Source organism: Ictidomys tridecemlineatus, chromosome 8 (genome assembly GCF_052094955.1).
Source record: "Ictidomys tridecemlineatus isolate mIctTri1 chromosome 8, mIctTri1.hap1, whole genome shotgun sequence".
Taxonomy (NCBI): Eukaryota; Metazoa; Chordata; class Mammalia; order Rodentia; family Sciuridae; genus Ictidomys; species Ictidomys tridecemlineatus.
Window position 1 is genome coordinate 8,387,936 of NC_135484.1, and position 26,434 is coordinate 8,414,369.

At 43.2% G+C, this 26,434-nt stretch overlaps 2 long non-coding RNA genes across 3 annotated transcripts; both read right to left on the reverse strand.

Annotated features, from left to right (window-relative positions):
* Nucleotides 1–2,227: 2,227 nt before the first annotated feature.
* Nucleotides 2,228–23,763, reverse strand: LOC144365971 (uncharacterized). Of its 2 annotated transcripts, XR_013424712.1 has the most exons (3): nucleotides 23,600–23,763; nucleotides 4,920–5,430; nucleotides 2,228–2,968 (listed from the first exon to the last, which is right to left on the reverse strand). It is a non-coding gene; the product is annotated as an uncharacterized LOC144365971 (long non-coding RNA). The 2 variants fall into 2 exon arrangements; XR_013424711.1 differs by lacking the exon at nucleotides 23,600–23,763 and having other exon boundaries at nucleotides 4,920–10,997.
* A 1,568-nt stretch (nucleotides 23,764–25,331) lies between these two features.
* Nucleotides 25,332–25,933, reverse strand: LOC144365838 (uncharacterized). The gene is made up of 2 exons (XR_013424571.1): nucleotides 25,781–25,933; nucleotides 25,332–25,667 (listed from the first exon to the last, which is right to left on the reverse strand). It is a non-coding gene; the product is annotated as an uncharacterized LOC144365838 (long non-coding RNA).
* Between the last annotated feature and the right edge of the window lie 501 nt (nucleotides 25,934–26,434).

Below are 26,434 nucleotides of genomic sequence, written 5' to 3' on the forward strand. Positions count from 1 at the left end.
CCCAGTGTTTTACAAGGTCTCCATACTTGATTCAACGCTTTGCTGTGCCTCGTAAAATTCTAAATATTTAAATAAAGAGCTCCACACTTGCATTTTGCACTGGGTCCCACAGGTTATATAGTCAGACCTGTCAGGGTATTTCTGGGAGCAGCATGGACAATCATCTTTCTTGTTCTCATATTTGGGAGACTGACTATTCTACCTCACCGCCAGCACTGGCCCATATCCAACACGATGTGTTGGCCAGGGGCAGACACATCCTCGACCAGCCAAGAGAGTCAGGAGCAATCCTCTTAATCAAGAACAGCTCTGGCCAAAGAGGCCGTCTCAATATGCCTGGGAAACCTGGCTCCTAGACCAAAGGGAGCTGACAGATTGGTATCATTAGTCAGCTCCCCCAGAATAGTCCACCCTTCCACAGAAGGTTGCTATTCATACCGTGGCCAGGGGATGGTTGTCAGGATAGTGCCATGTACGATCACAGGGTTCAGTCGGTCAGTGGCCATCCTTCCTTTTACTAAGTGGACACAGCATCGTGGGAAGCTGGACACAGGTGGCATCCCCAAGGTCTGTGAGGAGAGCCACCTGGGTCTGCAGCCTTGCCCTTGAGTGTTCTCTGATGGCATCCTGACAGCATGAACATAGGACCTCAGGCCCTGCTCAGCTTCAGTTTAAGACCTGTCACATGATAGTATCTCTGTTTATCTGCCAGTTTCTACCACTAGTCGGTGAGCTCCCTGAGGACCAGGATGTATTTTGTGTTTGAATTCCCAGTACTACATAGCAGGGATCAACAAATATTTGTTGAGTGAATAAAGTAAGGAAGGCTTAGCCAGATAATGTTGACCTGGTTTAGACTTTAACAGAGCTATTATATCAAGTTCAATCATTTCATTGTTTTCTGTGTTTTTCTAACTCTTTGATTTGCAGATACCCAGGCTTATAACTCACCTGGTTTCATAAATCACATGTTTAGTTTACAAATATTGGTTGCCCGAATGACCAACATTAGTTTACCTTTGTCATGTAACTTGTAATATTTTTGTGTCAAACTGGTTTCCAGGTCTTTCCCATGTCTCCACTTTTCCTGAATTTGTTCTCCACTTGTTTTATGAGATGAGTTAATAAGATGTATAATTTCAGATATTGTTATTAACATCACTTAGAAAACTTCTTTCAAAAGGAATTTCATCAACTAAGTCAGCGAATGCCTCATTTTTGTTAATGACCTTGTTGGAATAAAGCAAGTTGCTCAGTGCTTGAAAGGTACGTGGAGACGACTTCTGGGTTTAGTTGTCTTTGTTCTGTGTGACAAGTCTCAGGGTATTTAAGTGGGACTCCTTTCTCAGAGATCAGGCCACAGCCCCAGAAGCTGTGAGAGCCACGCAGCAGCGCCTGGCACTGCTCTATCCTGCCAGCCGGAAGGCGCCGGCTGCAGAGGCCTCCCCAAGCCAGAGGCAACAGAAGAGGGAAGGGAGAGCAGGGCAAGGCGGTTCTGGAATGGCTGGTGTGCTGTGCAGTGTCCAGACACCAAAAAGACTTCAAGGACAGCACTTGCTCGGAGTCTGACCTGTGTTCCCTGGAGTTGGAGTTAATTGCCCTTGAAAGAGCTTAGTGCGCATTCTAAAGTGCCTCCAAGCAATAAATAATGCCTTCATAAACCAGCAATAAAGGACAAGCCCTAGAGCAAGAGCCTTCCGAATCCCTCCAGGACTTCACAGGGGACTGCTCAGCCTCTTGCCCACACAACCAACCTTCATTTCCCGTGTTTCCACTGACCCCACAGCGCAGCAGCCTGAGACTGGGCATCTCTAGGGCGACCATACCACAAGTGGCGCAGTGGCACAACATCACAGCGTCAAATTCTTTAACATCATCCCTGAGAGCCTAGGGGACAAGCCGTTCCCAGCCACTACTACGTCAGCACCTTTTAAATCCTTGTGTGGCTTCTGAAGAAAGGCCGCCAGCTACATCCCAGGATCTTTGGGGAACCCAGAAAGTTCCCTCTGAGAAGAAGACCCAGGCTTGCATACACGCCACCCCATCCGGAGGGCACGAAGGGTGGATGACAGCTGCACACCCCCCAGCAGATTCCCCCTCCCTGGCCCACCCGCTCTGACACAGGGTCAGAAACAACAGGCATCAGCAGCAGGGGGCAGAGATGGGGAGGAAAGAGGGAAGCCTGGCGCATGGCTGGATGGGGAAAGGGAGGCACTCCCAACTTGAGTTGTCGTGACTGTCACCCTTTATTAAAATCACCGATTCACTTACATGAGGTATGGGAAGTGTCAGATTCATGAGGACAGAAATTAGGATAATGGAAATTATGCAAAACATAATTTTTTTGAAAAAAAATCCTATTTTTCTAGTTAGGACAGAAATTAGGAGTTGCCAGGGGCTGGAAGGGAGGGATGATGGGAGTCTCATTAGTGGGTGGAGATCTTCAAATTGGCAAAATGTGATAGTTGAGATGGTTGGCACAAGGATGTGAATGTACCTAACACCACTGATCTATACTCTTAGAAGTGGCTTAGATGGTCAAGTTCATGGCATGCATTTTTTTTTTTAACCAAATTTTTTTAAAGTAGCCAGAAAATCTATGGAATCTGCCCAGGATTTCATCTAAGAGGCAAGGAGAAACAAGTCCACAGACTGGGCTTCCAGAGCCCCATGGGAGGGAGAAGAGAGCTGCCCCTGCCTGCCCCTCCCCTGCCTGCTGTCTCAAGTCCAGCTGGTTCACAGCCATGAAGAGTAAAGTGTTTTCATTAAATGCGACCAAGGTGGAATTCTCCTGGACCGAAGCCCTGTTTCATTTCTTTTGTTCTTTGTTTCACAGTCATTCTTTCTCTCAATATAACATGGAGGGAGGGCAAACCAACATTTACGGAGTTTCTCAGCAGACAGTATGACCAGGTGGCAATGGCAGCCAGCAGCATCTCAGCAGGTCTCTGAATCGAGACTGAAGTCACTATAACAAATAGAAAATACAAAGTGGTGACTTCATGTGCTTTTTACTGATTCCTTTTAGGAAGGATCTTTAGAAGTTTAAAAGCTTCCCAGCATAACAGGAATTCATAGCAGTTTACACCAGTCTGAATTGAATTAATTAGTTGAGCAATTCCTAAGAATTTGTCCTTGCAGAGCTACATTTGGTGGTCTTGTTTTTAAAATTCTAATGGAAAGTGAGTGTGGGATTTTATAAACACAAAATGAAAAGGCCCTCCCAAAAAGAATAGTACTGTAAGCCTAAGTTCTTTAGCAGCGGAACAAAGAGAATTACATTAAATATGTTCACAAGTTCAGATGAGACAGGACTGGCCATCTCCACACTGGGTTTGACAGCAGAGTCTCAAGAGTTCAGCGTCTGTGTGCTTAACCACCGATCCACATCCCCAGCCCTTTTTATCTTTTATTTTGAGACGGGGTCTCACTAAACTGCTTAGGGCCTCACTAAGTTGCTGAAGCTGGCCTGGAACTTGCAATCCTCTTGCCTCAACCTCCTGAGTCGCTGGGAACTTGTTTACTTCTTATAGTCAATAATATATATAAAGACAATGTCAAAAATCCTCTGCCATTTTCATCTGTGATCCTCCACTCAAATCTCAAATGCAACCTCCCCATTCCCACCCTCGCCTTTTTTTTTTTTTTTTTTGGTACTGATGATGGAACCCAGAGTCTCATACATCCTCAGCATGCGCCTTATCACTGTTCTGCAACCCTAGTCCCGAATGCACACTTTTTAAAGTCAATGCAAATGTCATTAACTCCAGTCTCCTAAACATCCTCCAAGATGCCTCCTTGCAGGGCTTGGACTGTGAGTGCAGCAGGATACTAGCCATATCAAATGTGACAAGACTCTTGGCCTCTGCAGTCAGCATCTGTACCAAACAATTCAGGTGCACCAAAAGTCCAGAACTGTGTTAAACCAACATAGAGGCAGCCTTGTCCAGTGAGGACAGAGGCTCACGACCACTGCCATCCTCACTCTGCTCTGTCCCTGGGAGAAAGACACTGAGGCTCAGCAATTTACCCCAAGCTAACAGAGCTAGCAGAGGTGGGGCCAGGATGATACCCCATCACCTGTTCCTGATACCCCCACCCACACACTGCTGGGTGCTCCACAGTTGCCCTCTAAGTGAATTAGGAAAACAGGAAATTTATTCACAGAAGCTGTGGTTCACATGTTAATTTTCAAGAGATCTGCCAATGCATACAAAATATATACCAGAACTTTGGTTCTCAGATTATCTCTGATGTGGATTTGCTGACCATTTTTAGATGGAACAGAATGCCAAGAGGTTTTTATGACTTGAAAATTAGAAGTGACTGTGTTCACAATTTTTTTTTTTTGCGTTCACATATTTCACACAGGATTTAATTAGCTCTGGAGCTACCTCCACATTAGTACAGAAAATGAAGTCACAGTTTACATGATACTGGAACATGATAGTCTTCCCAGAATATCAAGAAAAAACAAGGTGTGACTCTTAAGTTTTAATATTTTTAGCCAATAATTTGCTATGCTTGGATTTTTCCTAGAAGTATTTATAAACAAAAATGTCCCTAATGCTTATATAAATTTATCATTTCAAACATTGTTTCAGTTTTCTATTTTTTAATTTTAAAGGCAACAAAATATTCCTGAAATGGCTCATATACTTCTTTCTTTGTGGAACTAGGGATTGAACCCAGGGGCACTTTGCCACTGAACCACATCTCCAGTCCTTTTCTTAAAAATAAATATATATATATATATATATATATATATATATATATTTAGTTGTCAATGGACCTTTATTTATTTAATGCAGTGCTGAGAATTGAACCTAGTTCCTCACACATGCTAGGCAAGTGCTCAACCACTGAGCCTCCCAGCCCCCCTGGCATGTTTTGTTTTTTATTTTGAGATAGGATCTTACCCAGTTGCCCAGGCTGTCCTTGAACTTGTGATCCTCCTGCCTTAGCCTCCCAAGTCCCTGGAATCACAGGCATGCACCACCACGCTCTGCTCCATTCATCTACTTCTGATCATTACATTCTGATCACACACCTGTTATGACCTCTTTTGGGGAAAATTAATTTTAATGATAAATAAAATTATAGCACCTAACAAGCAGACTATACAAAGAATTCATGTATACTTAAATTCGTTATTTCTAACACTTTTTACTTCTTGTGTAGAACCTGCTAATATTATTCCTAACAAAATCAGTTAATGAAATATGTTTATGTGACATCATTATTATACGCAGATCCACAGATTACAGACTTAGAATTGCTTCAATATTATTTTTGTAAAGTATTAGTCATTAACAATATTCATGTAAGATCCTGGAGTATCAGGTACTTCCCCCGATTGTAGTATTTTGGCTGACGCACGTCCATTGAATTCCAGCGGGATGCCTCTTCTGTTTCTGAAAAGTGGGACTCCTGGAAAATCAAGTCATTGGTTAGCATTTTAGATTTCTCCAAGGAGATAACTGCCTGTGTTGGGTGTGAATTTTACGTGTTGTCTCTGTATTTTCACAGAAGACCGACTTTCTCTAAGATCATTTTTCATCCTTTGCATTAAGAAGATCCTGACCACAACATTTTGAATAATTTGGGTTTTTTATAAGAAAATATTTTGTTTTATTAATCACAGTAAAGTTATGCTTAACATCATATGGAAAAATAAATTCGATTTTGTAAATAAATAAAAAATATTTAAATAGATAAGTAGATACATCTGCATGGAAGTAAGTGCCTTCAGATTTGAATGCATGTTGCCTAAACTGAAAACTGAAATCACTGAATTCATGTATCCATTAGAGTGGAAATAAGGGTCTTTGAAATGGTGGAACTTGTGGAAGCATGAAGTATTTGTCAGTGAGAATCATTTCCCTGTTGGTCCAGGTCTCATTGCCTGTTCCTTAGTCTTTCCTGCAAGTTTGCTGATGAAGAGAAGGATTTCATGATTTATTTCTGACAACCTCCTAGTCAGTATTCATTTTTTAAATTAGGTGGGGTGGATAAATGAAAGTTCGAAGATTTCTATTTTGTGGTTAATCTCTCTATTCAAATTATAGATCATTCATTAAAACTTCTCTTAAATATATCATTTTATTTTTTTAGAAAAAAAAACATAAAGCACCATCTGATATTTATAAAATGAAGAAACATGAACACAAAAGTCTAGCATTTAATAAGAAAAGGCGTATTGAAGGTGGCCTGTCCAACATGAGGGTTTGCTAGTAGGTCAGCAACCTGCAGCACTTTTGGAGGAAGTGCCCAGAGTGCACTCCATACCACGAGAAAGAGGAAAGACTGGATTTTCATACTTTATTCAACAAAAATTTTATTTAGTGCCTACTGTTTGCCAGGGCCTGCATCTCTCAGTGATAGGGGACTGAAGATGCTTGCTTGGGTTTGGGTGCAGGAGGCAGAACTTCATGAATTTCAGGAGATGTAAAAGTCAAGGTAACACCTGTTCACGATTGCATTCTCAGTCACAAAAACAGGCCCTTTTTTTGCTAAATTGCTCGGGCTGACCTTGAATTTGTGATCCTCCTACTTCAGCCTCCAAAGTTGCTGAGATTACAAGCATGTACCATTGCATCCCACAAAACCTTAAGAGTTATCTGTTTTATTGATCAGTTTTGAATACACACACACACACACACACACACACACACAAATTGTTCCTATAATGCTTTTATGTCTAATAACTTCCTTTGGTTGAAAATGTAATTTTAATAAAAGGTAGTTTATGAGTTTTTAAGTTGATTGCACCATAAATTATAATGAATCTGGCAGAATAGAAATATTATTACATATAATTAAATTATAATACGGCCTGAACAATCCTGTCATTCAGCTTAGTGACTGAAACTTCACAGCATGCTCTTTTTAAATTATTTCTTAAGCACCAAATCATACTCAGTGCAGAACATAGTACTTTTAAAGGTAGACTCTACGCTCCTAGGCTTCCAAATTAAACAAAAATGAGTGCACATTGAAATTATGTCTGGAAGAAGAAAGGCAAGGATGCAAGTCTTAATAAAAATCATTTGTTCCTCTGAAATCAGTTGGAATTTGTTCAGAGATACTAATAAATTACTTTTCTCTTTCATTCCATCATTAAATATTTATTGTGCTCTGAGGCTTTAATGATATGACGAAGAAGACTAACAAGGTCCCTGTCAGCTCAGACAACTGGGATTTGAAGTCAGAAGATGCCCAGGTTCTGCACAAATGCCATCATCAGACACAGATGGGGATTTAGCTGATACCCAGCATCAAGAACTAGATTAACAACTGTGGAGAGTTTTGGTTCAGTAGTAATCTTAAAGTATATCCTTCTGGAGGCAGAAAAGAAAGGAAAGACTTTTTGTAAAATCCACATCATACTGCTGAAATACCCAGCACTAGCATTTACAATAACGGTGCTTAGGAAGGAGGAGCCATTGCTGAGGCCCAGTACTTCGTAGTATGTAAGCAGGTCCAGGAACATATTCCTCCAGACGCTTAGGATAGTGTGGCTGCTGACCGCATTGCCCACAGCCCTGATTCTTCCCCAGAACCCAGCCTGCGCAGGCATTGTGTTTCCCGGGTGCTCTCCTGCCAGCTTCAGTTAGTTTACTGACTGGAGAATCAATGTTGAGAGGCAGTGGAAACCACCTGCTGAAATACGCTGAATCTTACTTAAAACTGCACAAAACACTCCCTGGAATCTGGCACCACAGGCCCTGCAGGATCCAACCGGGTCAGCACTGCAGTGTCTGGAAGCAGCTCAACCCAAACCCCTCTCAGGGTCCCTGAGATTCCGGGAAAGAAGCCACAGATGGTTTATTCAATTAAATTCAATGTCATCCACAGGCAAGGTTAACAAAAAGACAAGTATAAGTTACAGCTTCATCACAGAGAATATTAGCCAAAGGGTCCCAGTACACTGAAATAGAGGGAACATGGATAACTGATCATGGTGCTGCTACAATTTGACCTTCAGCACCAAAGTTTCTAAAATTACCTAACAATACTCTGATAAATATTTGAGATCTTACAGATTTTAAAAACAATCAAATTCATTTGACTGATTCATCAAGTCTAATCCACAACTGACTTGGTAAATCTCTCTCTCTCTCTCTCTCTCTCTCTCTCTCACACACACACACACACACACACACATGCTGTCATATGTTATACACAGGAAGTTTGGGTTCTTACTGTTTTATTGTTTTCTGGTACTTAAAAAATATATAGTCAGTTGATGCCAGTAGAGAGAACGGTTTGTTAGCATCCTCAACTGAAACCCGAAGTAAATTGTCCCAAAAATGTAAGTGAAATGTTAGTTTTTTACACTTGAGGTTTGAAGACTCTCAACCCTCAGCCCTTCTCCTGCCTTAGTGGTAATGAACATTCTTGGGAAATAATGTAAGAATATTAGAAAATATCACTTTGTAATTCTGAATTGTTAATGGACTTATTTTTGACTCCAATCACTTATAACAGATGAAAGAAACCTAAGATAGGAATATGTAGGTTCCTTGACCACACTTTTATACCGTAAAGACACTGTTGTCCCAGAATGACACACACACACAAAAAAAGATTTTTTTTCTTACTTGGATTATAATTAATTTAATGTTGCTAAGGTCCTAGGGAAAAAAATGTTCTTTTCTAATAATAAAGTTATCATGAGTTTTCTGTTTCTCAGAAAAGATAATAGCCCACATTTATGAAATGTGGTTATAGTATGCACACAAAATCATTGATTTATATATATTTATCAACTATATGACAATAGTCAAAATGAGCTTGCTAACCCTGAAAGAGGATTCATTTGGCTTTTTAAGTTTCAGAAATTTAGTTTCCTTCTACTCTTACATATAGTGCCAGGTTTTCATTGTTTTTATACACACTATTACCTTTTTAATTGCATTTGTGAACTTGACTTTGATTTCCCATATGTAGCCATATTTACTATGCACAAGCAGTATAGGGGGGATCAATAATCATTTTTTTAAATATTCTTTTTTAGTTGTAGATGGACACGGTACCTTTGTTTGTTTATTATTATGTGGTGCTGAGGATTGAACCCAGTGCCTCACATGTTCCAAGCAAGCGCTCTGCCACTGAGCCACAACCCCAGCCCAATAATCATTTTTAAATTATTGTAAAGGTTTTAAACTGAGTTGATTTGGGATGAACACTCCCACCAAAAACAATTGGAAAACAAATATAGTAACATTTGATTTGAAATTATCAGCAATCTACCAAAGCAGCATCTTCCAGTCCAAGATATAAAATAGATGCAAAGTCAAGGAAAGTAAGCCCAACATTTGGGACCACTTTTCCCCTTGAAGCAATTGTCAACTTAGAAAGCAAAAGCAGTACTGGACAGGTTTAGAAGGAACAGAGATCCTGGTCACCTCAAAGACTGGGAAAATAGAGTCAGACTTTGGGGTCCACCCAAGAGAAAGGGCACCCACAAGCACCTAACACTGTTGATTGGAACATGTAATTGCTAACCTCTTAGAAGAAAAGTGAACCAAAATTAGACAAGCTCTTAAAAGACTAAAGCCCAGCTATAGAAGTCATTTCAATCTCTGACAAAAATAAGGTGATCTGTCCCTAGCCCATCCATCTGCCAAAAGCAAAATTCAATCTTCTCTGGAAGAAGATAACATCATGTAAAGCTTCAAATTATCACTAAAAAACTTTTACACATAATGCAAAGAACAGATCCAAAAATAACCAAGGCATAGGAGAAATCTGTCAAATTCTACTTTAATTATGTGATCAAAACAAACATCACTGTAATGGGACTATTTGACATTGTGTACCTTCTGATGTGATGCACTAAGGACACAAATCAGACAGTTATTTCTGTCAAACAAAACCTGACTCTAATCAGAAGGAAATAAACCCAAATTGTGAAACCTTTTGATCTGTATTTATCAAAATCATTGATGACATGAAAAACAAAGGGAAGCTAAGGACACGTTTCAAAGTAAAGAAAACTAAAGAGACAAGGCAACTTAGTGCAAGACGTGATCCTGGGTGAATGTGGGATAAGGTGAAAAAAGTCATAAGAAAGGACCTTAACAGGAAAATTGGTGAAATCAGTATATAGAGTATTTTAGATATAAAAATATATATCACGATTAAATATCCTGCATGTGCTAATTGTGCTGTAGTTATAAAGAGACTATCTTTGTTCTTAAGATACATGTGCTGAAGTATTTAGAGGTTGAAAACAAGTCATCATGTCAGCAATATATTCTCAAATCTACTATCTTGCATTATTAGCAAGAATACAGAAAGGGAGAAAGAGAAGCAGAACAGGCTACAGCAAAATTAAGTGAAGGGTTCCTGAGTATCTTACAACTTTCCTGAAAACTTGGAATTTTTCAGCATACAAGTCTGAGTGCACATAAGCTAACTGAATCAAATGATGCAAATTAAATAACTGTTTCTAAAACCCATGGATCAAAGAATAAAATAAAAAGAAACTTAGAAAATATCTTGAACTAAATATGAGGTTACAATGGAATTGAATAAAAAGAAAATGAAAACAATGGAAGACAGGAAGGAGAAAAAAAAGTAAATGAAACTGAAGTTTGGTTCTTCAGGGAAAAAAATAATAAAACTTATAAATCTTTAATTAGACTGTTTAGGGAAAAAGTACAACATTAGAAGAAAAATAAAGAGGAGATATTACTGCAGACCTTACAGTTATTGAAAGCTAAAGAATATTACTGAATGATTTAAAGTATAATAAAGGGGGGCTGGGTTGTGGCTTAGCAGTAGATGCTTGCCTAGCAGGTGCGAGGTCCTGGGTTTGATCCTCAGCACCACATAAAAATAAATAAAATGAAGGTATATATATATATACTATATACCTTATATATATACTATATACCTCCAACTATAACTAAAAAACAAATATTAAAAAATTACAAGAGAATGTTATGAACACTTTATATCAATAAATTTAACAAATCAGATGGAACAAGCAAATTCTTGGAAAGATGCAGAATACTGAAGAAGAAATTTAAAAGCCTAAATAGATCATAAGTAAAGAATTTGGCATTTAAAGAATAGCAAGGCCAGTGTGACTGGAACAGAGTGAGAGGGAAGGGAGGAGAAAATTAAAGAAGTGGGAGGATCTTATCATGTTGAGCCTCAAGGGTTACTTTAGAGACTCCATTTGCTTTCCCTTGGTTGAAATGCAGAGTTTTTGCAAGATCTTAAATAGAGAAATTATTTCAGTGACATGTCAGTAATATCAACTCCTTAACAGAATATTGACACTATAGTTACTAAGGAAAAAATAAAAACAAATCCTCTACCTTGGCTTGCTCTTAATTGACTTTAAACAAACACTAAATTTGGAAGTCACACAATCTTCCACTAGCTTTGCTACAGATACTACCTATAATATGTAGGTTATGGTAACAATATTGCCTAGATTACTTCTCAGAGATGTGAAGACCACTTTTGCTGAAAACACTGACCCTTCAGTTGGGCCTTCAGGGGTCTGACAGGTGACTGGAGCAGCCTGAGAAGGAGTGACGTCTCTGTGTCTGTGTTGTATAAGTCCCTGTCGGCAGCCTTAACCCATCAGCTCTGCATGTAGACATGTTGCACATTGAGAGAGATTTTGTTTGGAACTATAACACAGGGCTATCTTGACCTAGACTTGCCCAGCTCCTCTCTACCCACTTCAAGGCTAAAGACACCTAACAGCCATATGACAGGAAACACCAAACCATGAAAGGAGGTAAAAGAGGAAGCCCCTTAGTTGCTGAAAGATCTCTGCTTATTCCAAAAAAGAGATGAATATTCCTCCCCTCTGTTAGTCTCTCTCTCTCCTTCTCATTCCTCCTTTATCTGTAACCCTCTACTCCTGGAGTTTAGAAGTGGATTTTCAAGCAGATTCTTCTTCTCCGTTCTTTGGTCCTGAATAAAGCCCTCTCCTTTCCCTCCCGCTTCCTATATGCATCTCTCAGACATTCATTGTTTTGTCCATTGGGATGAACTTCCAGACCTGGGTTTGGTTAATGCCAGGACAAAATTCCTACCAGGTGTCAGCAGAAAAGAATAAAACCTGGTTGCTGAAGTTGAATTTCAGTATCTGCTCCTCTCCCTGCCATAGGAGCAACTTGGGGACTAAAGCAGGAAAAAGGGATAAGGCATCAGCTTGCAGCTGTCTTCTGAGCTGGTCACCAGCCCATACATACTCATGACACATTGCAGGGAGCAGTGGCTTTGCCATGGGAATCGCCCTAAGGCTGCCCGCCTCTGATTGGCCCCTGCAGTCTGCTCACAGTACAAGAGTGCAACAGGCGATGGCACCATAAGAAAGTACCAGGGGAATGCTTGGTTAGAGCTGTCAGGGAAGGCTTCCTGAAGTCAGGCGACCTGAACCAGACCCGGGAAGCAGTGGAGAGGCTTCAGAAGTCCTGGCTGGAGCAGCCTGAGCACAAGCCACAAGGGAAAGCAGTCAAGGGGGAAAAATATCCTTGTACCTCATGAAATTTAAGGTCGGCTGGAGAAAATAAGTATTAACAACCAGAGAAAGAGAGTCTCTAGGGAGAGTCCTGGAGGTTGGGAGGCCATTTAACTGATGTATGAGGCGTCGGAGCTTCCAGTGTCAGCAGCGCTCAAAATGCAAGATGAGATATCAGGAAGGACAGGCTCAGGCTCAGTAGGACTGGGTGAGGCCAAGACTGCACTTCCACAGCCAAGAATTCAAACCAGCATACAATAGCTATACAAGCATGCCCATGTTCATGGAGTGCAATTTACATTAGCAAGTTATGGAACCAGACAAGATATCCATCAATAGATGAAGGGAGTGTAATTCCCTGTAATTCCAGTAATATGGAAGGCTGAGACAATAGGATCTCAAGTTCAAGACCAGTCTCAGCAGCTTAGTGAAGCCCCAAGAAACTTAGCAAGACTCTGGCTCAAAAAATAAATAAAAAGAGCTGGGGATGTAGCCCGGTGGTCAAGCATGCCTGGGTTAAGTTTCCAGTACCAAAAAAAAAAAAAAAAATTATGTATATATACCACGTGGTATATATACAAAATGAAGTTTTACTCAGCCAAAGAAGAACAAAAATGTGTTATTTTCAAGAAAATGGATGGAACCGGAGATGATTATGTTAAGGGAAATAAACCAAACTCAGAAAGTCACAGGTTGCATGTTTTCTCTCATTCGTGGAAGCTCGAGAGGCCACAGGGAGGGAAAGAGGGAGAGGGATCCTCATGAAAATAGAAGTGAGATCAGTTGAGTAGAGGAAGGGGGCCAAGGGGGACAAAGGGGAGGGGAAAGGGGGGTTCAGGGGAATTAAGTTGTCCAATTTGTATGTGCGTGTAGGAATATGTCACATTGAGACCCCCTATTATGTATAGTTATAATGCACCGATTTAAAAGAAAGAGAGAGAGAGAGAGAGAGCGCGTGAAACTGCGCTTGGATTAAGAGCACAGGTGCTGCTGCTGGCGGTCGTTGGACCACTCCGCGGGCAGGGAGCTGAGTAGGGGGTGGGGGTGACAATGCGGGGTGGGGCGGGGCATCGCAGGCCGAAGGAAACCGCGCAGGGAGCCCGCAGGAGTCCGGGGCCGAGGCGCGCAGGGCGTGGGGTGAATGGAAGTGGTGGCTGAGAGAGGGACCGGGCATGACCGGCCCGGGGCCCCGGGAGCGCACACAGTTGAAGTAGGTTAACGGGGCGAGAAGTCGTGGAAGGGAGATGGTGGAGACCCTAGTTCAGCTCTGGAGATGTCCCCACAGGGGAGGAGAAAACTTTTTGAGCGGGAACCGAAGTGAACAATGCGCAGTCTGCGACTCAACCGGGACCTGACCGGGGCGAAACAGCCAGCGGACGCCGCAGTAGGCAGGGGGGCGGCCCGAGAGTCTGCTCAGGGGGGGCTTCCAACTGGGTGTAACTGGGTTTGCCACCCACGTGGAGACGGTCCCCTTCTGGGCTCACTGTGTGTATCCCAAGATCGGGGGCTTCAGTTCCAGCGAGGGGCATATAGGTTTTTAAAAATTAATTTATTAATAAGCTGCGGCTCCCTTTATGATGGACAGACAGACGGCCTGGCGCCTGCGGCAGGCGGTGAAGTTTTAGACGGAGCAGCCAGGGGACGCCGACAGGCGCCATCTCTGCCCGGTGGACCTAAGGAGACCCCAGAGCCGGCCAAGAGCAGCTTGCCACGCCGAGGGGACTGTGGGGAGGCCCTGAGTGGGGACAGGTGAAGGCATCCGATGACAGACGGCCACGCGGGAGAACCCGGGAAGAGCCGCCTGCCTGCGGGCGCCGGGAGGGACTTGGGACAGACAAGCGCAGAGCCGGGCCCAGACCCCGCTCCGGGGCAGCGGACTCGGGAAAGCCCAGGAGGAGGCAGGGCCGCTGGGAGCGCAGGCTGCAGAGCCCGGCAGGACTCCGCCGGGCGGAGGCGGCGGCTCGGGAAGGCCCCAGGCGCCCGGGGCGCACGTTGGGTGCGGCCACAGCCGGGAATCCCCGGCGGGCGCCCCACTCACCCCCACCCCCCGGGTGCGGCTGTCCCCGAGGCCTGCGGTGTAGTCCCGGAACTGGGGAGGTGTGATGGAAAGTCGCACTGACCCAAGGAGATCTTGGTCAGCTAGGAGAAGGGAAGGACGTCGCCAAGTACCAAGGGTGACTCAGATTTGGATTAGGATTGGAATCGAATACGATTCCATTTAGAGGAAGGGGAGACACTACAAAACAATAAACTCTGTACCCAAGCACCTCAGGGGCTGGAATCAGAGAAAACAGTGCTGGTGGGGCACTGATGGTGGGAGGCCCCTGGCACCCGCCCACGGTTCAGCAGGAACCTAGCTGCCTGGAAGGCGACTGCCACCTGGCTGAGCTGGTGCATGCGGCCCCCTACCCCCACCTGCCTCCCATTTGCCTCTCGGCCCCTCCCCAACAAGAATCCCCTCTGCCTCCACCAGCACTTCTGCCTTCCTGGGAGCCCCCACCCCAAGTCAAGCCTAACCCAAAGGTCCCAGCTGAAACCCGCCCCCCTCTAACTTGGTGCCTGGTCTCTGAGACGGGAAGTTAAGGCATGTTGCTCCTCTTCACAGCCTCAGAGTAGATGCACAAGGTGCTGAGACCAGGGAAGTCCTGATGGAAATGAGAAGCAGAGGGTTGAGCTGGGGTGCTCCACGACGGTGGAAAGGCCAAGGCTACAGGCAAAGACTTGAAAGTCAGGAAAATACAGGGAGCACTGCGCATGAAGAGTGTCCACGGGGCAACTTCTCAGCCCTCCTCAACACCCGTGTCGCAGCTGTGTGAGCCCCTGTCCCCGGCCCATGAGAGGACAAGTGACCCAAGGTAAACATGTCAGGTCACATTCTCTCACACAGGAAGCTGAGGTTTTGAAGAGAGACAGAAAGGAACAGACTGGCAATTGTTAGCACAAGTCGGTCAAGGGCAGTGCACCAAAGAAAAGGCCCACGATTGTTCAGGTCTGTACTGCCTTCTTACGTCCTGCCCTTTTCAGATGCCCTGAAATGCCCGGGCCTCCTTCCAGTAAATTCCTTTTTCATTCAAAATAATTAGAGTTGGTTTCTGAAACTTGAAACCAGACAACCTTAGCAATTACAAGCAGATTACTCCTAAGCTAAAAAAAACATGAAATGCAATGAATACAGAAATATACTGGGGAGAGTGATGTCATGGTTGGTTGTAATAATGGCTTAAATAAATATCTAATAACCTTCCAACTCCTGCCATTATCTTCCCAGGCAGAAACGGTTTAGTAATTCCCTTTGTAAAGTTGAAAAAAAATATTCTAACATATTTTCTCCTCCTGGTTGTACTTTTGCAGTGTGTGTTGACAGACCTGGTTATATGTTTAAAGGAAATGTTTCTTAGGAATGGTGGTCCTGCTTCTGCAGATCGCATAAATGAGAGGAAAATCTATTCTTGTTCTGTTGTGCAGCTGGTCAAGAAATCATAATATCATGGGCCTCTCTCCAGCTCTAACAAAAGGAAAAGCCCTACTATGGAGGTGGTTAGCTACATTTACTGGATAAGAAACCTGAATTAGAACGTTCTATCCAAAATGCACTGATTTTAGCATCCTAGGTTTTCATAAATTATGGCTGATTATCGATTGATAGATCCCCACCCACTAAATAGAATTTGTGCCAGCCCAGTTCTTTTGAATATTCAGCATGTTAAGTTCTGAAACATTTAAAAGCAAATACCATTTGTTTTAACAGAATACTTTTGAATTTTTCACACAGAGAAAACACTACATCTCATATTTTCCAAGACAGTTTCCAGTAGACCACACCTCAGTAAAGAAGGAATTCCAGCCCTTTCCTAACTTCCCCATGGTGAGAATTATCTGGTTGTTATTAACCACACAGTTGACCAGTTGATTCTGATTTAATTGGGATGGAGCCAGGGACTCTGTGTGTGTGTGTGTGTGTGTGTGTGTGTGTGTGTGTGTGTGTGTGTGGCTGGTGGTGAGGGATGTTGGGGGACTGAATCCAGGGGTGCTCTACTACCTAGCCCTTTTTATTTTTTATTCTGAGATCAGCCCTCAAACTTGAGACCCTCCTGCCTCAGCTTCCTGGTTAGCTGTAATTACAGGTGTGCACCATTGCTCCTGGCTAGGAACTTTTATTTTAACAATAAAAGTTCAAGTGGCTGCCAGGAGCAAAGCTGGGGTCCACCATTGCTGTGTCCCTCACTGTGGCTCCTCATGCTGTGGCAGTTGAGTGCTGTGTTCTGTAGTTTACCTGTGGTAGGCAATGTGGAGTTCTCTTTATTGTCCTCTGGGGTTTCCCCAAGCATCTTAGATCTATACATTGATGCTTGTTATCAGATTTCAGGGCTTGAGACCATTGTTTCTTTGAAAAAATTGTCTGCCATTGTCTCTACTTCTACTGGGATTTTAATTACATGTATATTAGGCTACTGGAAATTGCCCCATAAGTCAACAAATCACTGCTTTTTTTTTTAAATAAATTTCTCTTCTTTCTTTCTTTCTTTCTTTCTTTCTTTCTTTCTTTCTTTCTTTCTTCTTTCTTTCTTGTGCTGGCCTTTGAACCAAGGGCCTCACACATGCTAGACAACTGAGCTACATCCCTATCCCAGATTTGATCATTTCATTTGTTCTATTTTCTGATTCATTCATCCTTTCTTCTGCAGTGAAACTTTCATTCTACCACTTAGTTCTAGGATCTCCATTTGGTTCTTTTTTGTAGTCCCATTTCTCTGCTGAGATTCTCTATATTTTCATTCATGAGGACCATATTTTCCTTTAAGTCTTTGGATATTTTTATATTAGCTGTTCTAAGTATTGGTCTGCTACATTCAACATCTAGCTCAATTTGGTGTCTCTTTTTATTGACTAGTTTTCATGTATGTGTGTGTGTGTGTGTGTGTGTGTGTGTGTGTGTGTGTGTGTTTATGTGTTTATAGGGATCAAACCAAGGGTCTTGCTCATGTTGAGCAATTTTGAGACAGAACATCACTATGTTGCTCAGGCTGACCTCAAATTCAGAATTTTCCTGACTCAGCCTTCCAAGTAGCTAGAATTAGAGATGTTTACCCCCATGTCCAGCCCCCAAAGTAATTTTTGCAAATTCTACAGGTGACTTGAAGGTACAGCCAAGGTCAAGAAGTAGTCTAAGTACATCACAATGTTTCTACTTGACTTTTTACTTTTATAAATTTTGGGATGTTCTTATTGGATTCAAAATAACCCCTAGAATCACTCTGACCTTCTTAAATCGGCCCACAATGAAGATTTTGGTTTATGCTTTTTTTGTGGTACTGGGGACTGAACCCAGGACCTCCTGCATGCTAGGGAAGAACTCCACTACTGAGCTTCAGCCCCATCTCTTTTCATTTTGAGACAGGCTCTCACTAAGTTTCCCAGACTGGCCTTGAACTTGCAGTCCTCCTGTCTCCGTTTCCTAAGTAGCTGGGATTGCAGGTATGCCCTCCTGAAGAAGGTTTCGATGGCTGCTTTGATGGCTTCTTTTATGTCCTCTGTGATAAGACTTCTTGTCTTCTGTGATCAGCTGCTTTCCAGACTGTTAGTCAGCTTTGCATCACGTGACCAAAATACCTGACGAGAGCGACTTAGAGAAAGGAAAGTTTATTTGGGACTCAGGGTTTCAGAGATCTCAGTTCATAGCTGGCCAACTGTATTATGCTGGGCCCAAGGTGAGGCAGCACCTCATGTGAGAAGGTCCCAACACAGGAAAGCTTCTCAGCTCATGGCAGGGCCAGGAAGCAGAGAGGAGAGGGGAGAAGGGGTCACAAGGAAGGTGCACCCTTCCAGGGAACACCCTCTGTGACCCCCTCCTCCAGCCACACCCCACCTGCCTACAGTTACCACCTAGTTAGTCTATTCAAACTGGGATGGACTGACTGGATCACAGCTCTCACAGTCATTTCACCTCTGAACATTCCTGCATTGACACAGGTGATGTGGGGGAACAACTCACGTCCACACCATAGCAGGGGACCCGCTGACTTGATTAATAATTTATAGTCATCATGAGTGTTACCTGGTTTTGGAGTCCATTTAATTAAACAGTTGCTGACATTCTCCTAATTAAACTACAGCCTAACCCCATATTCTAACGCAAGGTCCAAATGTGATTACTGATTGTTTTAGAGCCTCTGTGTTCCTGAGACTGCTCTCATAATCCCAGGCCAGCACACTGAAATTGAATATTAAGACTGGGTTCAAGCATCAAACGAATGAGAGCCTCTTTAGAAATATCCCTAGAACAGAGCTTTCAAATTTGTTTACTCTTTGTTTTGTAAGTCAGGGTTTCCCTGTGTTACCCAGGCTGACCTCAAACACTTGGGTTCAAATGATCTTCCTATCCTGGTCTCCCGAGTCACTGGGACTACAGGCTTGCACCACCACACTTAGCTAAAACTTATTATGTTTTTGTCTTGAACATATTCGTACATGTTAGTACATATTAGTGTGCTTTCTAAAATAATACTCTATTTTATTTTATTTATTAATGGTACCAAAAACCTTTTCATTATCATTATGAATAGTAATATTTTAGCCCAATATGGTGGCTTAGGGCTGTCATCCAGCTATTCCAGATGCTGAAATAAGAGGATCATAAGTTCAAGGCCAGCCTGGGCAACTTGGAAAGACCCTGTCTCAAAATAAAAATTAAAAGGGTTGAGGATGTAGCTCACTAGTAGATCACCCTGAGTTCAATCCCCAGTACTGGAAAAAAATAGTAATATTTTATGTACAGTTTGAGTAGCCCTTATCCAAAATGCTTGGGGCCAGAGTGTTCCAGATTTCAATTTTTTTCAGATTTTGGAATATTTGGTGTATACATAATGAGCTATCTTGGGGATGGGGCTTAAATATAAACATGAAATTCATTGGTTTCATATACACCTAATACCTATAGCCTAAAGGTAATTTTATACCACATTTTTAGTGTGCTTGCAAGCAACTGCTACCTGTCACAGGAGGTCAAGTGTGGGATTTTCTACTTGTGACGTGATGTCAGTGCTCAAAGCTTTAGATTTCAGAGCATTTAAGATTGTCGATTTTCAGATTAAGTATGCTCAACCTGTATAATAATTTCATTCTACAAATATATACATATATTAATAGTTTAGAGAGAGTAGTATGATTTAAAATGTCACATAATTTTTTAAATATTAGTTTAATGCATTATGATAGAGCAATTTGAAGCTCTGGTTTTAAAGTCATTTTGTTTCATTACTTGGTTTAATGGTGCCTTAGCTGAAAATGGTGGCGGCTCACAAAGATGAGTAGAGCCAAATGGAAGAAAGATACCACTAGCTGTGTTTGCTAAATTCCACTACACACTTACCAATCTCATTCACCAGTTTCACAAGATCTTCTTATGGACAACCAGCAAATCCGTTAACAAATTTAAATCCTCTCAGATGCCAATAAGTTATTCTTGCAAAGTAAGCAAATAGTGCTGTATTTTATAATTTTAATAATAGATCAAATGCATCAAATTTAATTTGCAACATTTTAAACAAGTTAGATAATTTTGCTCCCAACTTTTGAAGGGAGAAAATAGGAAATTTTAAAAATAGTAACATCATTTTCAATAACAAAATCACATAATAATAAGAAATAGTTCTGCATTCTCATTTTTTAAGTGCTCTATCTAAAGTTTCTTTTACAAACAGCTGCTGACACTCCCAATGTTAAAATAGGTCCTTTAACCATGAGGAATGATACCGTGCTTTGTTTTGTTTGGTTTTGGTTTTTTTGTTTTATTGAACGCAGAGCACTTTACTGATGAGCTACATCCCCAGCCCTTTTAATTTTTTGAGACGGGGTCTTGCTAAATTCCCGAGGCTGGTCTGGAATCTACAACTCTCCTGCCTCAGCCTCATGGCTCACTGGGATTACAGGCTGCACCACTGTGCCCAGCCAAGGTTGTGCATTTTCTGTTATACTTTTGGTTTTCAAAATATCTGCCAGGAATTGTGTCTCTAAGAACAACTTGCAATGTCAGAAAATGTCAGCAAATTTGAAAACCGGTTTTGTTTTTTTAACATTAGAAAATGGGGTGATTCATGTTTAAGTTCAGTAACTCTTTTGAAAGACCTTCCCATGAGAACTAATGAACAATCTGTATGGTACAAAATATTTGATTTTGTTGAACATTCCCCATCTCTCATTAAAATTCATTGCAGTGGTTCATGACTGTTATTCCAGTGATTCAGGAGGCTGAGGCAAAAGGGCCTCAAATTTCAGGCCAGCCTGGGCAGCTTAGTGAGACTGTCTCAAAATGAAAAACAAAAAGGGCTGGGGATGGAACTCAGTGCTAAAGAGCACCTGGATTCAATCCCCAGGATAAAATGTATCTATTGCAGATTACCCTAGTTTAGATATTCTTCTTATTTGCTTTTATTGAGGTATGACTGATATGAAAAACATCATTAAGGTATGCAATTTGATGCATTTGGGCATATGTATACACTCATGAAACCAACTCCACAATCAAGATACAAATATATCACCCTCAAAAGCTTCCTCATGCGCCTTTGTAATCCACACCCACCACCCAACCCCAAGCAACCGATGATTTGCTTTCTGACACAGTAGATAAGTTTGCATCATTTGAAATCAGAAGTTGAATAACACTATGTATATCTGGCTTATTTTACTCAGCAAAATTATTTTGAGATTCATCCATGTTCTGTGTATGATGATTTGTTCCTTTTTTGCTGAACACTATTCCATTATACGGTTATACCTTAGTTTGTTGACCTATTTACCATCTGAGGGACCTGGGTATACCCCCAAATTTGTATGTTGAAACTTACTACCCAAAATGATAGTATAGGAGGTGGGTCTTTGGGAAGTGACAAAGTCATGAAGGCCCACCCCTATGAGTGGGATTAGGGACCTCATGAGAGGTTCCCAGGAGCTTCCTGTCCCTCCTTCCATGTGGGACATTGCAATAGGTGCCATCTCTGGAGCAGAGTAAACCCTCACCAGACACCTGATCTGCCAGCACCTTGATCTTGGACTGCTCCGCCTCCAGAACTGTGAGCAATAAATCCCTGTTGTTCCTAAATTATCTAGGCTAAGGTGTTTTGTCACAGCAGCCAAAATGGACTGAGACGCATGGTCTCTTGGCCCAGTCCTGACCTGAGAGGGGAGCTTCTTATTCCTACAAGCCTCTTTGCTATGGGGGGATGCCCTTATTGAAGATGGGAGACAGGGGACATGCCAACGTTTAGAGCTGGTATCAAGTGTGGCATAATATACCTAGAGACTCTTCACGTCAGCAAGAACCCTGGCAGGAACAAGCAGCGTGGAGAGTCCTGCGTGAAGGAGAATGTGCTCTCGGAATAGAGGAGCTGTCTTGTGTTCGTCACTGACCCCCATAGCTCAGGCGTGAATTCCTCTGGTCCTCTGAAACTGAGCTTTTTTTTCCTCTAAAACATAGAGTGGCAGATAATAGATAGATGATTGACAGATAAGAAAAGATAGGTTTTACTGTCATCTCTTGGTATCCAGTGAGCACTGTTTCCCAGTTGCCCTGCAGATACTAAAATCCTGGGCCGCTCAAATGCTTTGTATAAAAATGGCATAGCATTTGCATATAACCTAGGCACATCCTCCTGAACACTTTAAATTGTTTCTAGATGATTGTAATATCTAGTACAAAGCAAATACTGTGTAAGTCATTGTTATAGTATAGGTTCAGTACAGATGTAAGTTTTTCAGTATTTTCAATCTGCATTTGGTTAAATCTGCAGATGCAGATCCTGCAGAATGAGGGCTATGTGTGTGTGCACACACATGCGCTTCCTGAGATTATTATCAAGAAATAGCTGGCAAAGTTCGCATGAAAACGTCCTTGGCAATTTTGCTTCACTTGTCATGCAGTAACCACTGGGCCTCATGTACCTAGGCTAGGGGGCGGCAGCACTGCGGTTCATAATCCCAGGGGGTAATGTGAGGCAGCTGCTCACTGGCGGCCATAACGGGAGAGTCATCACAAGGGCCCTAAAGGTATTTCCAGCACTGACCCTTACCCTAGCAGTTACATCCACATGATTCCTCCGGACAAGTAAAATTAGAAGCTGGTAAACTCCCCTTTTGTTTCAACTTCTCTGATCTAAAATGAATCTTTTTAGCAGAATTCTGGTGGGCAAAGCCATAGTTGTCCTTTCCCTGGGCAATAATATAGCATTTCTGTAATGGGCACTTCCAGAGCCCTTGATTCCTGGCCATTCTCTGCCCTGGGGGGTGGGAAGAAGGAGGAGAGAGGGGGAGGAAAGGAGAGGGAGGGGGAAGAGCTTCAATCAGCTCTCCACCCTGTTTCTTTGGCCACAAATTCAGTTGAAAAAGAATCTGAAGTCTCACTAAGTCTGTGTTTCAGGGTTCCTGTAGCTTCGCCTGGTTACTGTGGCTGGGGTGGGAGGAGCCTTTCCACTTTAAGCACTGATTGGAACAACTCAGATCTCTGCCTGGGGGCCTCTCTGAGCCATCTGAGGAGGCGTCCTTTCTCAGCCTGAAAAACCAGGGGCCCGGCGGGAGCCCCCTTCCTGACCTCAGGATCTGCTCCCTAAGCTGAGAGACTGGGGAAAACAAACAGTCTGCACAGACATTCTTTCTAAAATCACTCAGTATTTGTCCATCTTGAAGTCCAAACACAGAATATGTCATCCAACTCCATTCTCTGCTGCATGGACACAGGGCTTAGCATGCCAACAGATGTCCTGGGCTGTCATGCTTCTCGGTATGTCCCCGTGACCCCACACAGCACCTGGCACTAAGGAAGGAATCAACTTGCAGATTGGCTGGACAGATGGACACACGGAGTCTGGTGCCAGTACAGGAGGTAGAGTAACTCAGGGTGACGGTGAGGTCTATTCTCTGGAAGCTGAGAGAAGGCTGCTAGGTGCACATTAAAGGCATGCAAGGGACCATACTGCAGCTTCTCTGTCACCACCGCTGCTGATCCCCCTCGCCAGCTCTGGATTTCTAATTCAGGGGCCTGTGGACTGCCGGTCTGTCCATTTCCCCCGCGGGAGGCAGTCTGCACTGTAGCTACTTGCATTGTGCACCCACCTGTTATGAAGTCCAGTAGCTGAGGAGTGAGTACATTGGGGGCAAGTTCACTCTGCAGAGGTGACAGCAATCACTTCCTGACTCACCCCACATTCTGAGGCATGGAGAGGCCGCATATCTTGCAAACAGGCTTTGGTGTGACTCATGAAAATAATGACTATTGAAGGCTCTGCAGGGAAAAGAGCTGAGTGGGAGGAAGCAGCCACCAGGGCCAGGCCAGCTCTGTCACCAACAAGCCACTGCTCCTGCCTCTGGGTGCCTGTGTCCCCACAGTGGGGTGGACTTTAGTGACAGCACTCCTCTCAGGACCTTTATGAGGATCAAATAAATCAAAGAATAGTGCTGGGTCCCACGAAGTACCGCAGACACACTGTGTACTAGCACCAGTGTGCAGCCTCTGATTGGCTGGAGTTGTGTGCAGTTACGAGGTGAAAGGAGACCGGCGTCGGATTCCATCAGCACACGGACCAGACAGGTGGCTTAGCCCTCAGAGACACCCAAATGGGCTCACTTCTTGCCAGCCCCAAGGGGTCTGCAGGAAACGAATCCTCTGACCTGTGAAGGTGTTGACAGCCACACCTTTCCTGCAGAAGGCTGGTACCATGAACCAAACCTCAAGTACAGCCATCGAGTCCCCCAAAAAATCCTCCCTGGGGTGATAAATCTGGGTCAATATCTCATCTCCGTAAGATAAGTTTTTCCCAGCCCCATTTTTCTCTGGTAACACCTCTTCTGGCTGTCACTGCCCTGGGCTGCAGCCTCCCCAGGGTCAGGGCTGGGCTCCAGGTGGAGGAACAGGAGGTCCATGAGTTGCTGTTCTATGAACATGTCTCAGATCAGGACCCCGTGGGGGCAGTGGCTGTGTCCTCTGGAGCCAGTTTCTCCTGTCGGCCCTGCTCCGTCACTAAGGACTCCTTGTCCCACCAGGGCCAACATTCTTACACAGAAGCTATTCTTAAAGCCAAGCACAGCCTCGAAGGGAAACAAGGACAGACCAAGAAAGCACAGCAGGGGTCAGGTGGGGGGGGTACTAACCCCGTTGGTGGGGTGGTCTCGAGTCAGCCCCTGTGGGCTGCAGAAAAGGCCATCAGGGTCACTGGACCTTCAAGCACATGGGTTTGGTATTGCTCCTCTCCAAGAATATGCAGCATATTCCAAAATCAATAATTAAGACCGTATAAGGTCTAACTACAAAGATGCTCAGCCCAGTATAAAACTGGAAACTAGACAACTTATTTAAACAATTTTTGACAGACACAGAAACATAGATATTTATAAGACAGAAAAAGTGTTCACAACATGATGATTTTTTTTTTTAAGGTGAAAAATGATAGTTGGGCATGATGGCACACACCTATAATCCCAGCAACTTTGGAGAGTTAGGTAGGAGAAATGCAAGTTCAAGGCCAGCCTCAGCAACTTAGCAAGGCCCAAAGCAACTTAGCAAGACCCTGTCTCTAAATATGAAATAAAATATAAATAGGGTGAGGGATTAGCTCAGTGGTTAAGCACTCCTAGGTTCAATCCCTGGTACCAAAAAAAAGGGGGGGGACAGAGAGGATAAAATTGTGTATATTATACAACACCACTTTTTATAAATGGAAGCAAAACTTTCTCCCTCCCTCTCTTTCTCCCTCCTTCTCTGTCTCTCTCTTCCTCTCCTCCCCCGTCTCTCTCTCACTCACACACATTTTCAAAGAGAACAAGTCAAAGGAATTCATTTTTTTAAACATTTTTTTAGTTGTAGACGGACACAATATCTTTATTTGTTTAATGTGGTGCTGAGGATGGAACCCAGGGCTTCATGCATGCGAGGCAAGCGCTCTACCACTGAGCTAAAACCCCAGCCCAAGGAATTCATTTTTAATAGAAGAATTTGAAAACAGAAATCTTTTCTTTTCCCCCAAGCTCGCTCAGAAGCCCAGATGTCATCTTGGAGAGACCTGTTGCAACCATGTCCCAGCCTGGAGTCCTCGGGTCACCCTGAGAGCCCTGTGGGAGCTGTACACTATTCCACCACCTCTGCACTCTGCAGCCAGCTGGCGTTCCGACTGCTAAGAGGCAACACCTTTTAAAAAATAAACACAAGGAGGAAAAAAATGCACTGGGATGACGTCCAATAGTGACGTGGAGAAAGAGCCCATCCCAGAAAAGCTGCCTCCGCAGGCATCTGACACTAACCTTGATCTGTCACACACATCATGGAGGGTAGCGCGGAGGACAGGTGTCAGCTTTAATTAATATCTAACCATCCCAGAGTGGAGGCGGGTTCTCTCCTTCACTGGAATTTTCCATTAGACTTGCTAATGATATTTTATGTCAAGTAAGTTATAAACTGAGCTGAAAAGTCAAGGTTGTGAGAGCGTAAGAAAGGAAGGCCAGACGGAAGGCGGAAGGCACTCGGCTTAATGCAATATTAGCATCCCATCCCCTGTGTAATTACGACCAAGATGTTCCTTAAACATCTCTGAAGCTCAGGATTTAAGGAAAGACGTGCTCTTAGTCCTTGCTGAGCTGTGAATCTGAGCAGAGCAAATCCAACCACCAAGAGGCCGCACCCTCCAATTCAGTTCCAATGAAACTTTCCACGGCCCTAAATTTAAACAGCTGGATTATCATTCACAAACGGTCTGCTCAGCCTTTTGGAAATGAGAGACTCCTGATGAGAGATGTGCATTTCATTTTTTGAACAGGACACAGTGTTCTGGACCTCGTTTATGCCTCATGTAAATAGTCTTTTTTGAGAAGTGTGTGTTTATCATATGCCACTGACACAGGTCACAGTAAACTCATTTCCATCATGGGAGGTTTCCAGTGTGCAGAGGAGGTTCCGAA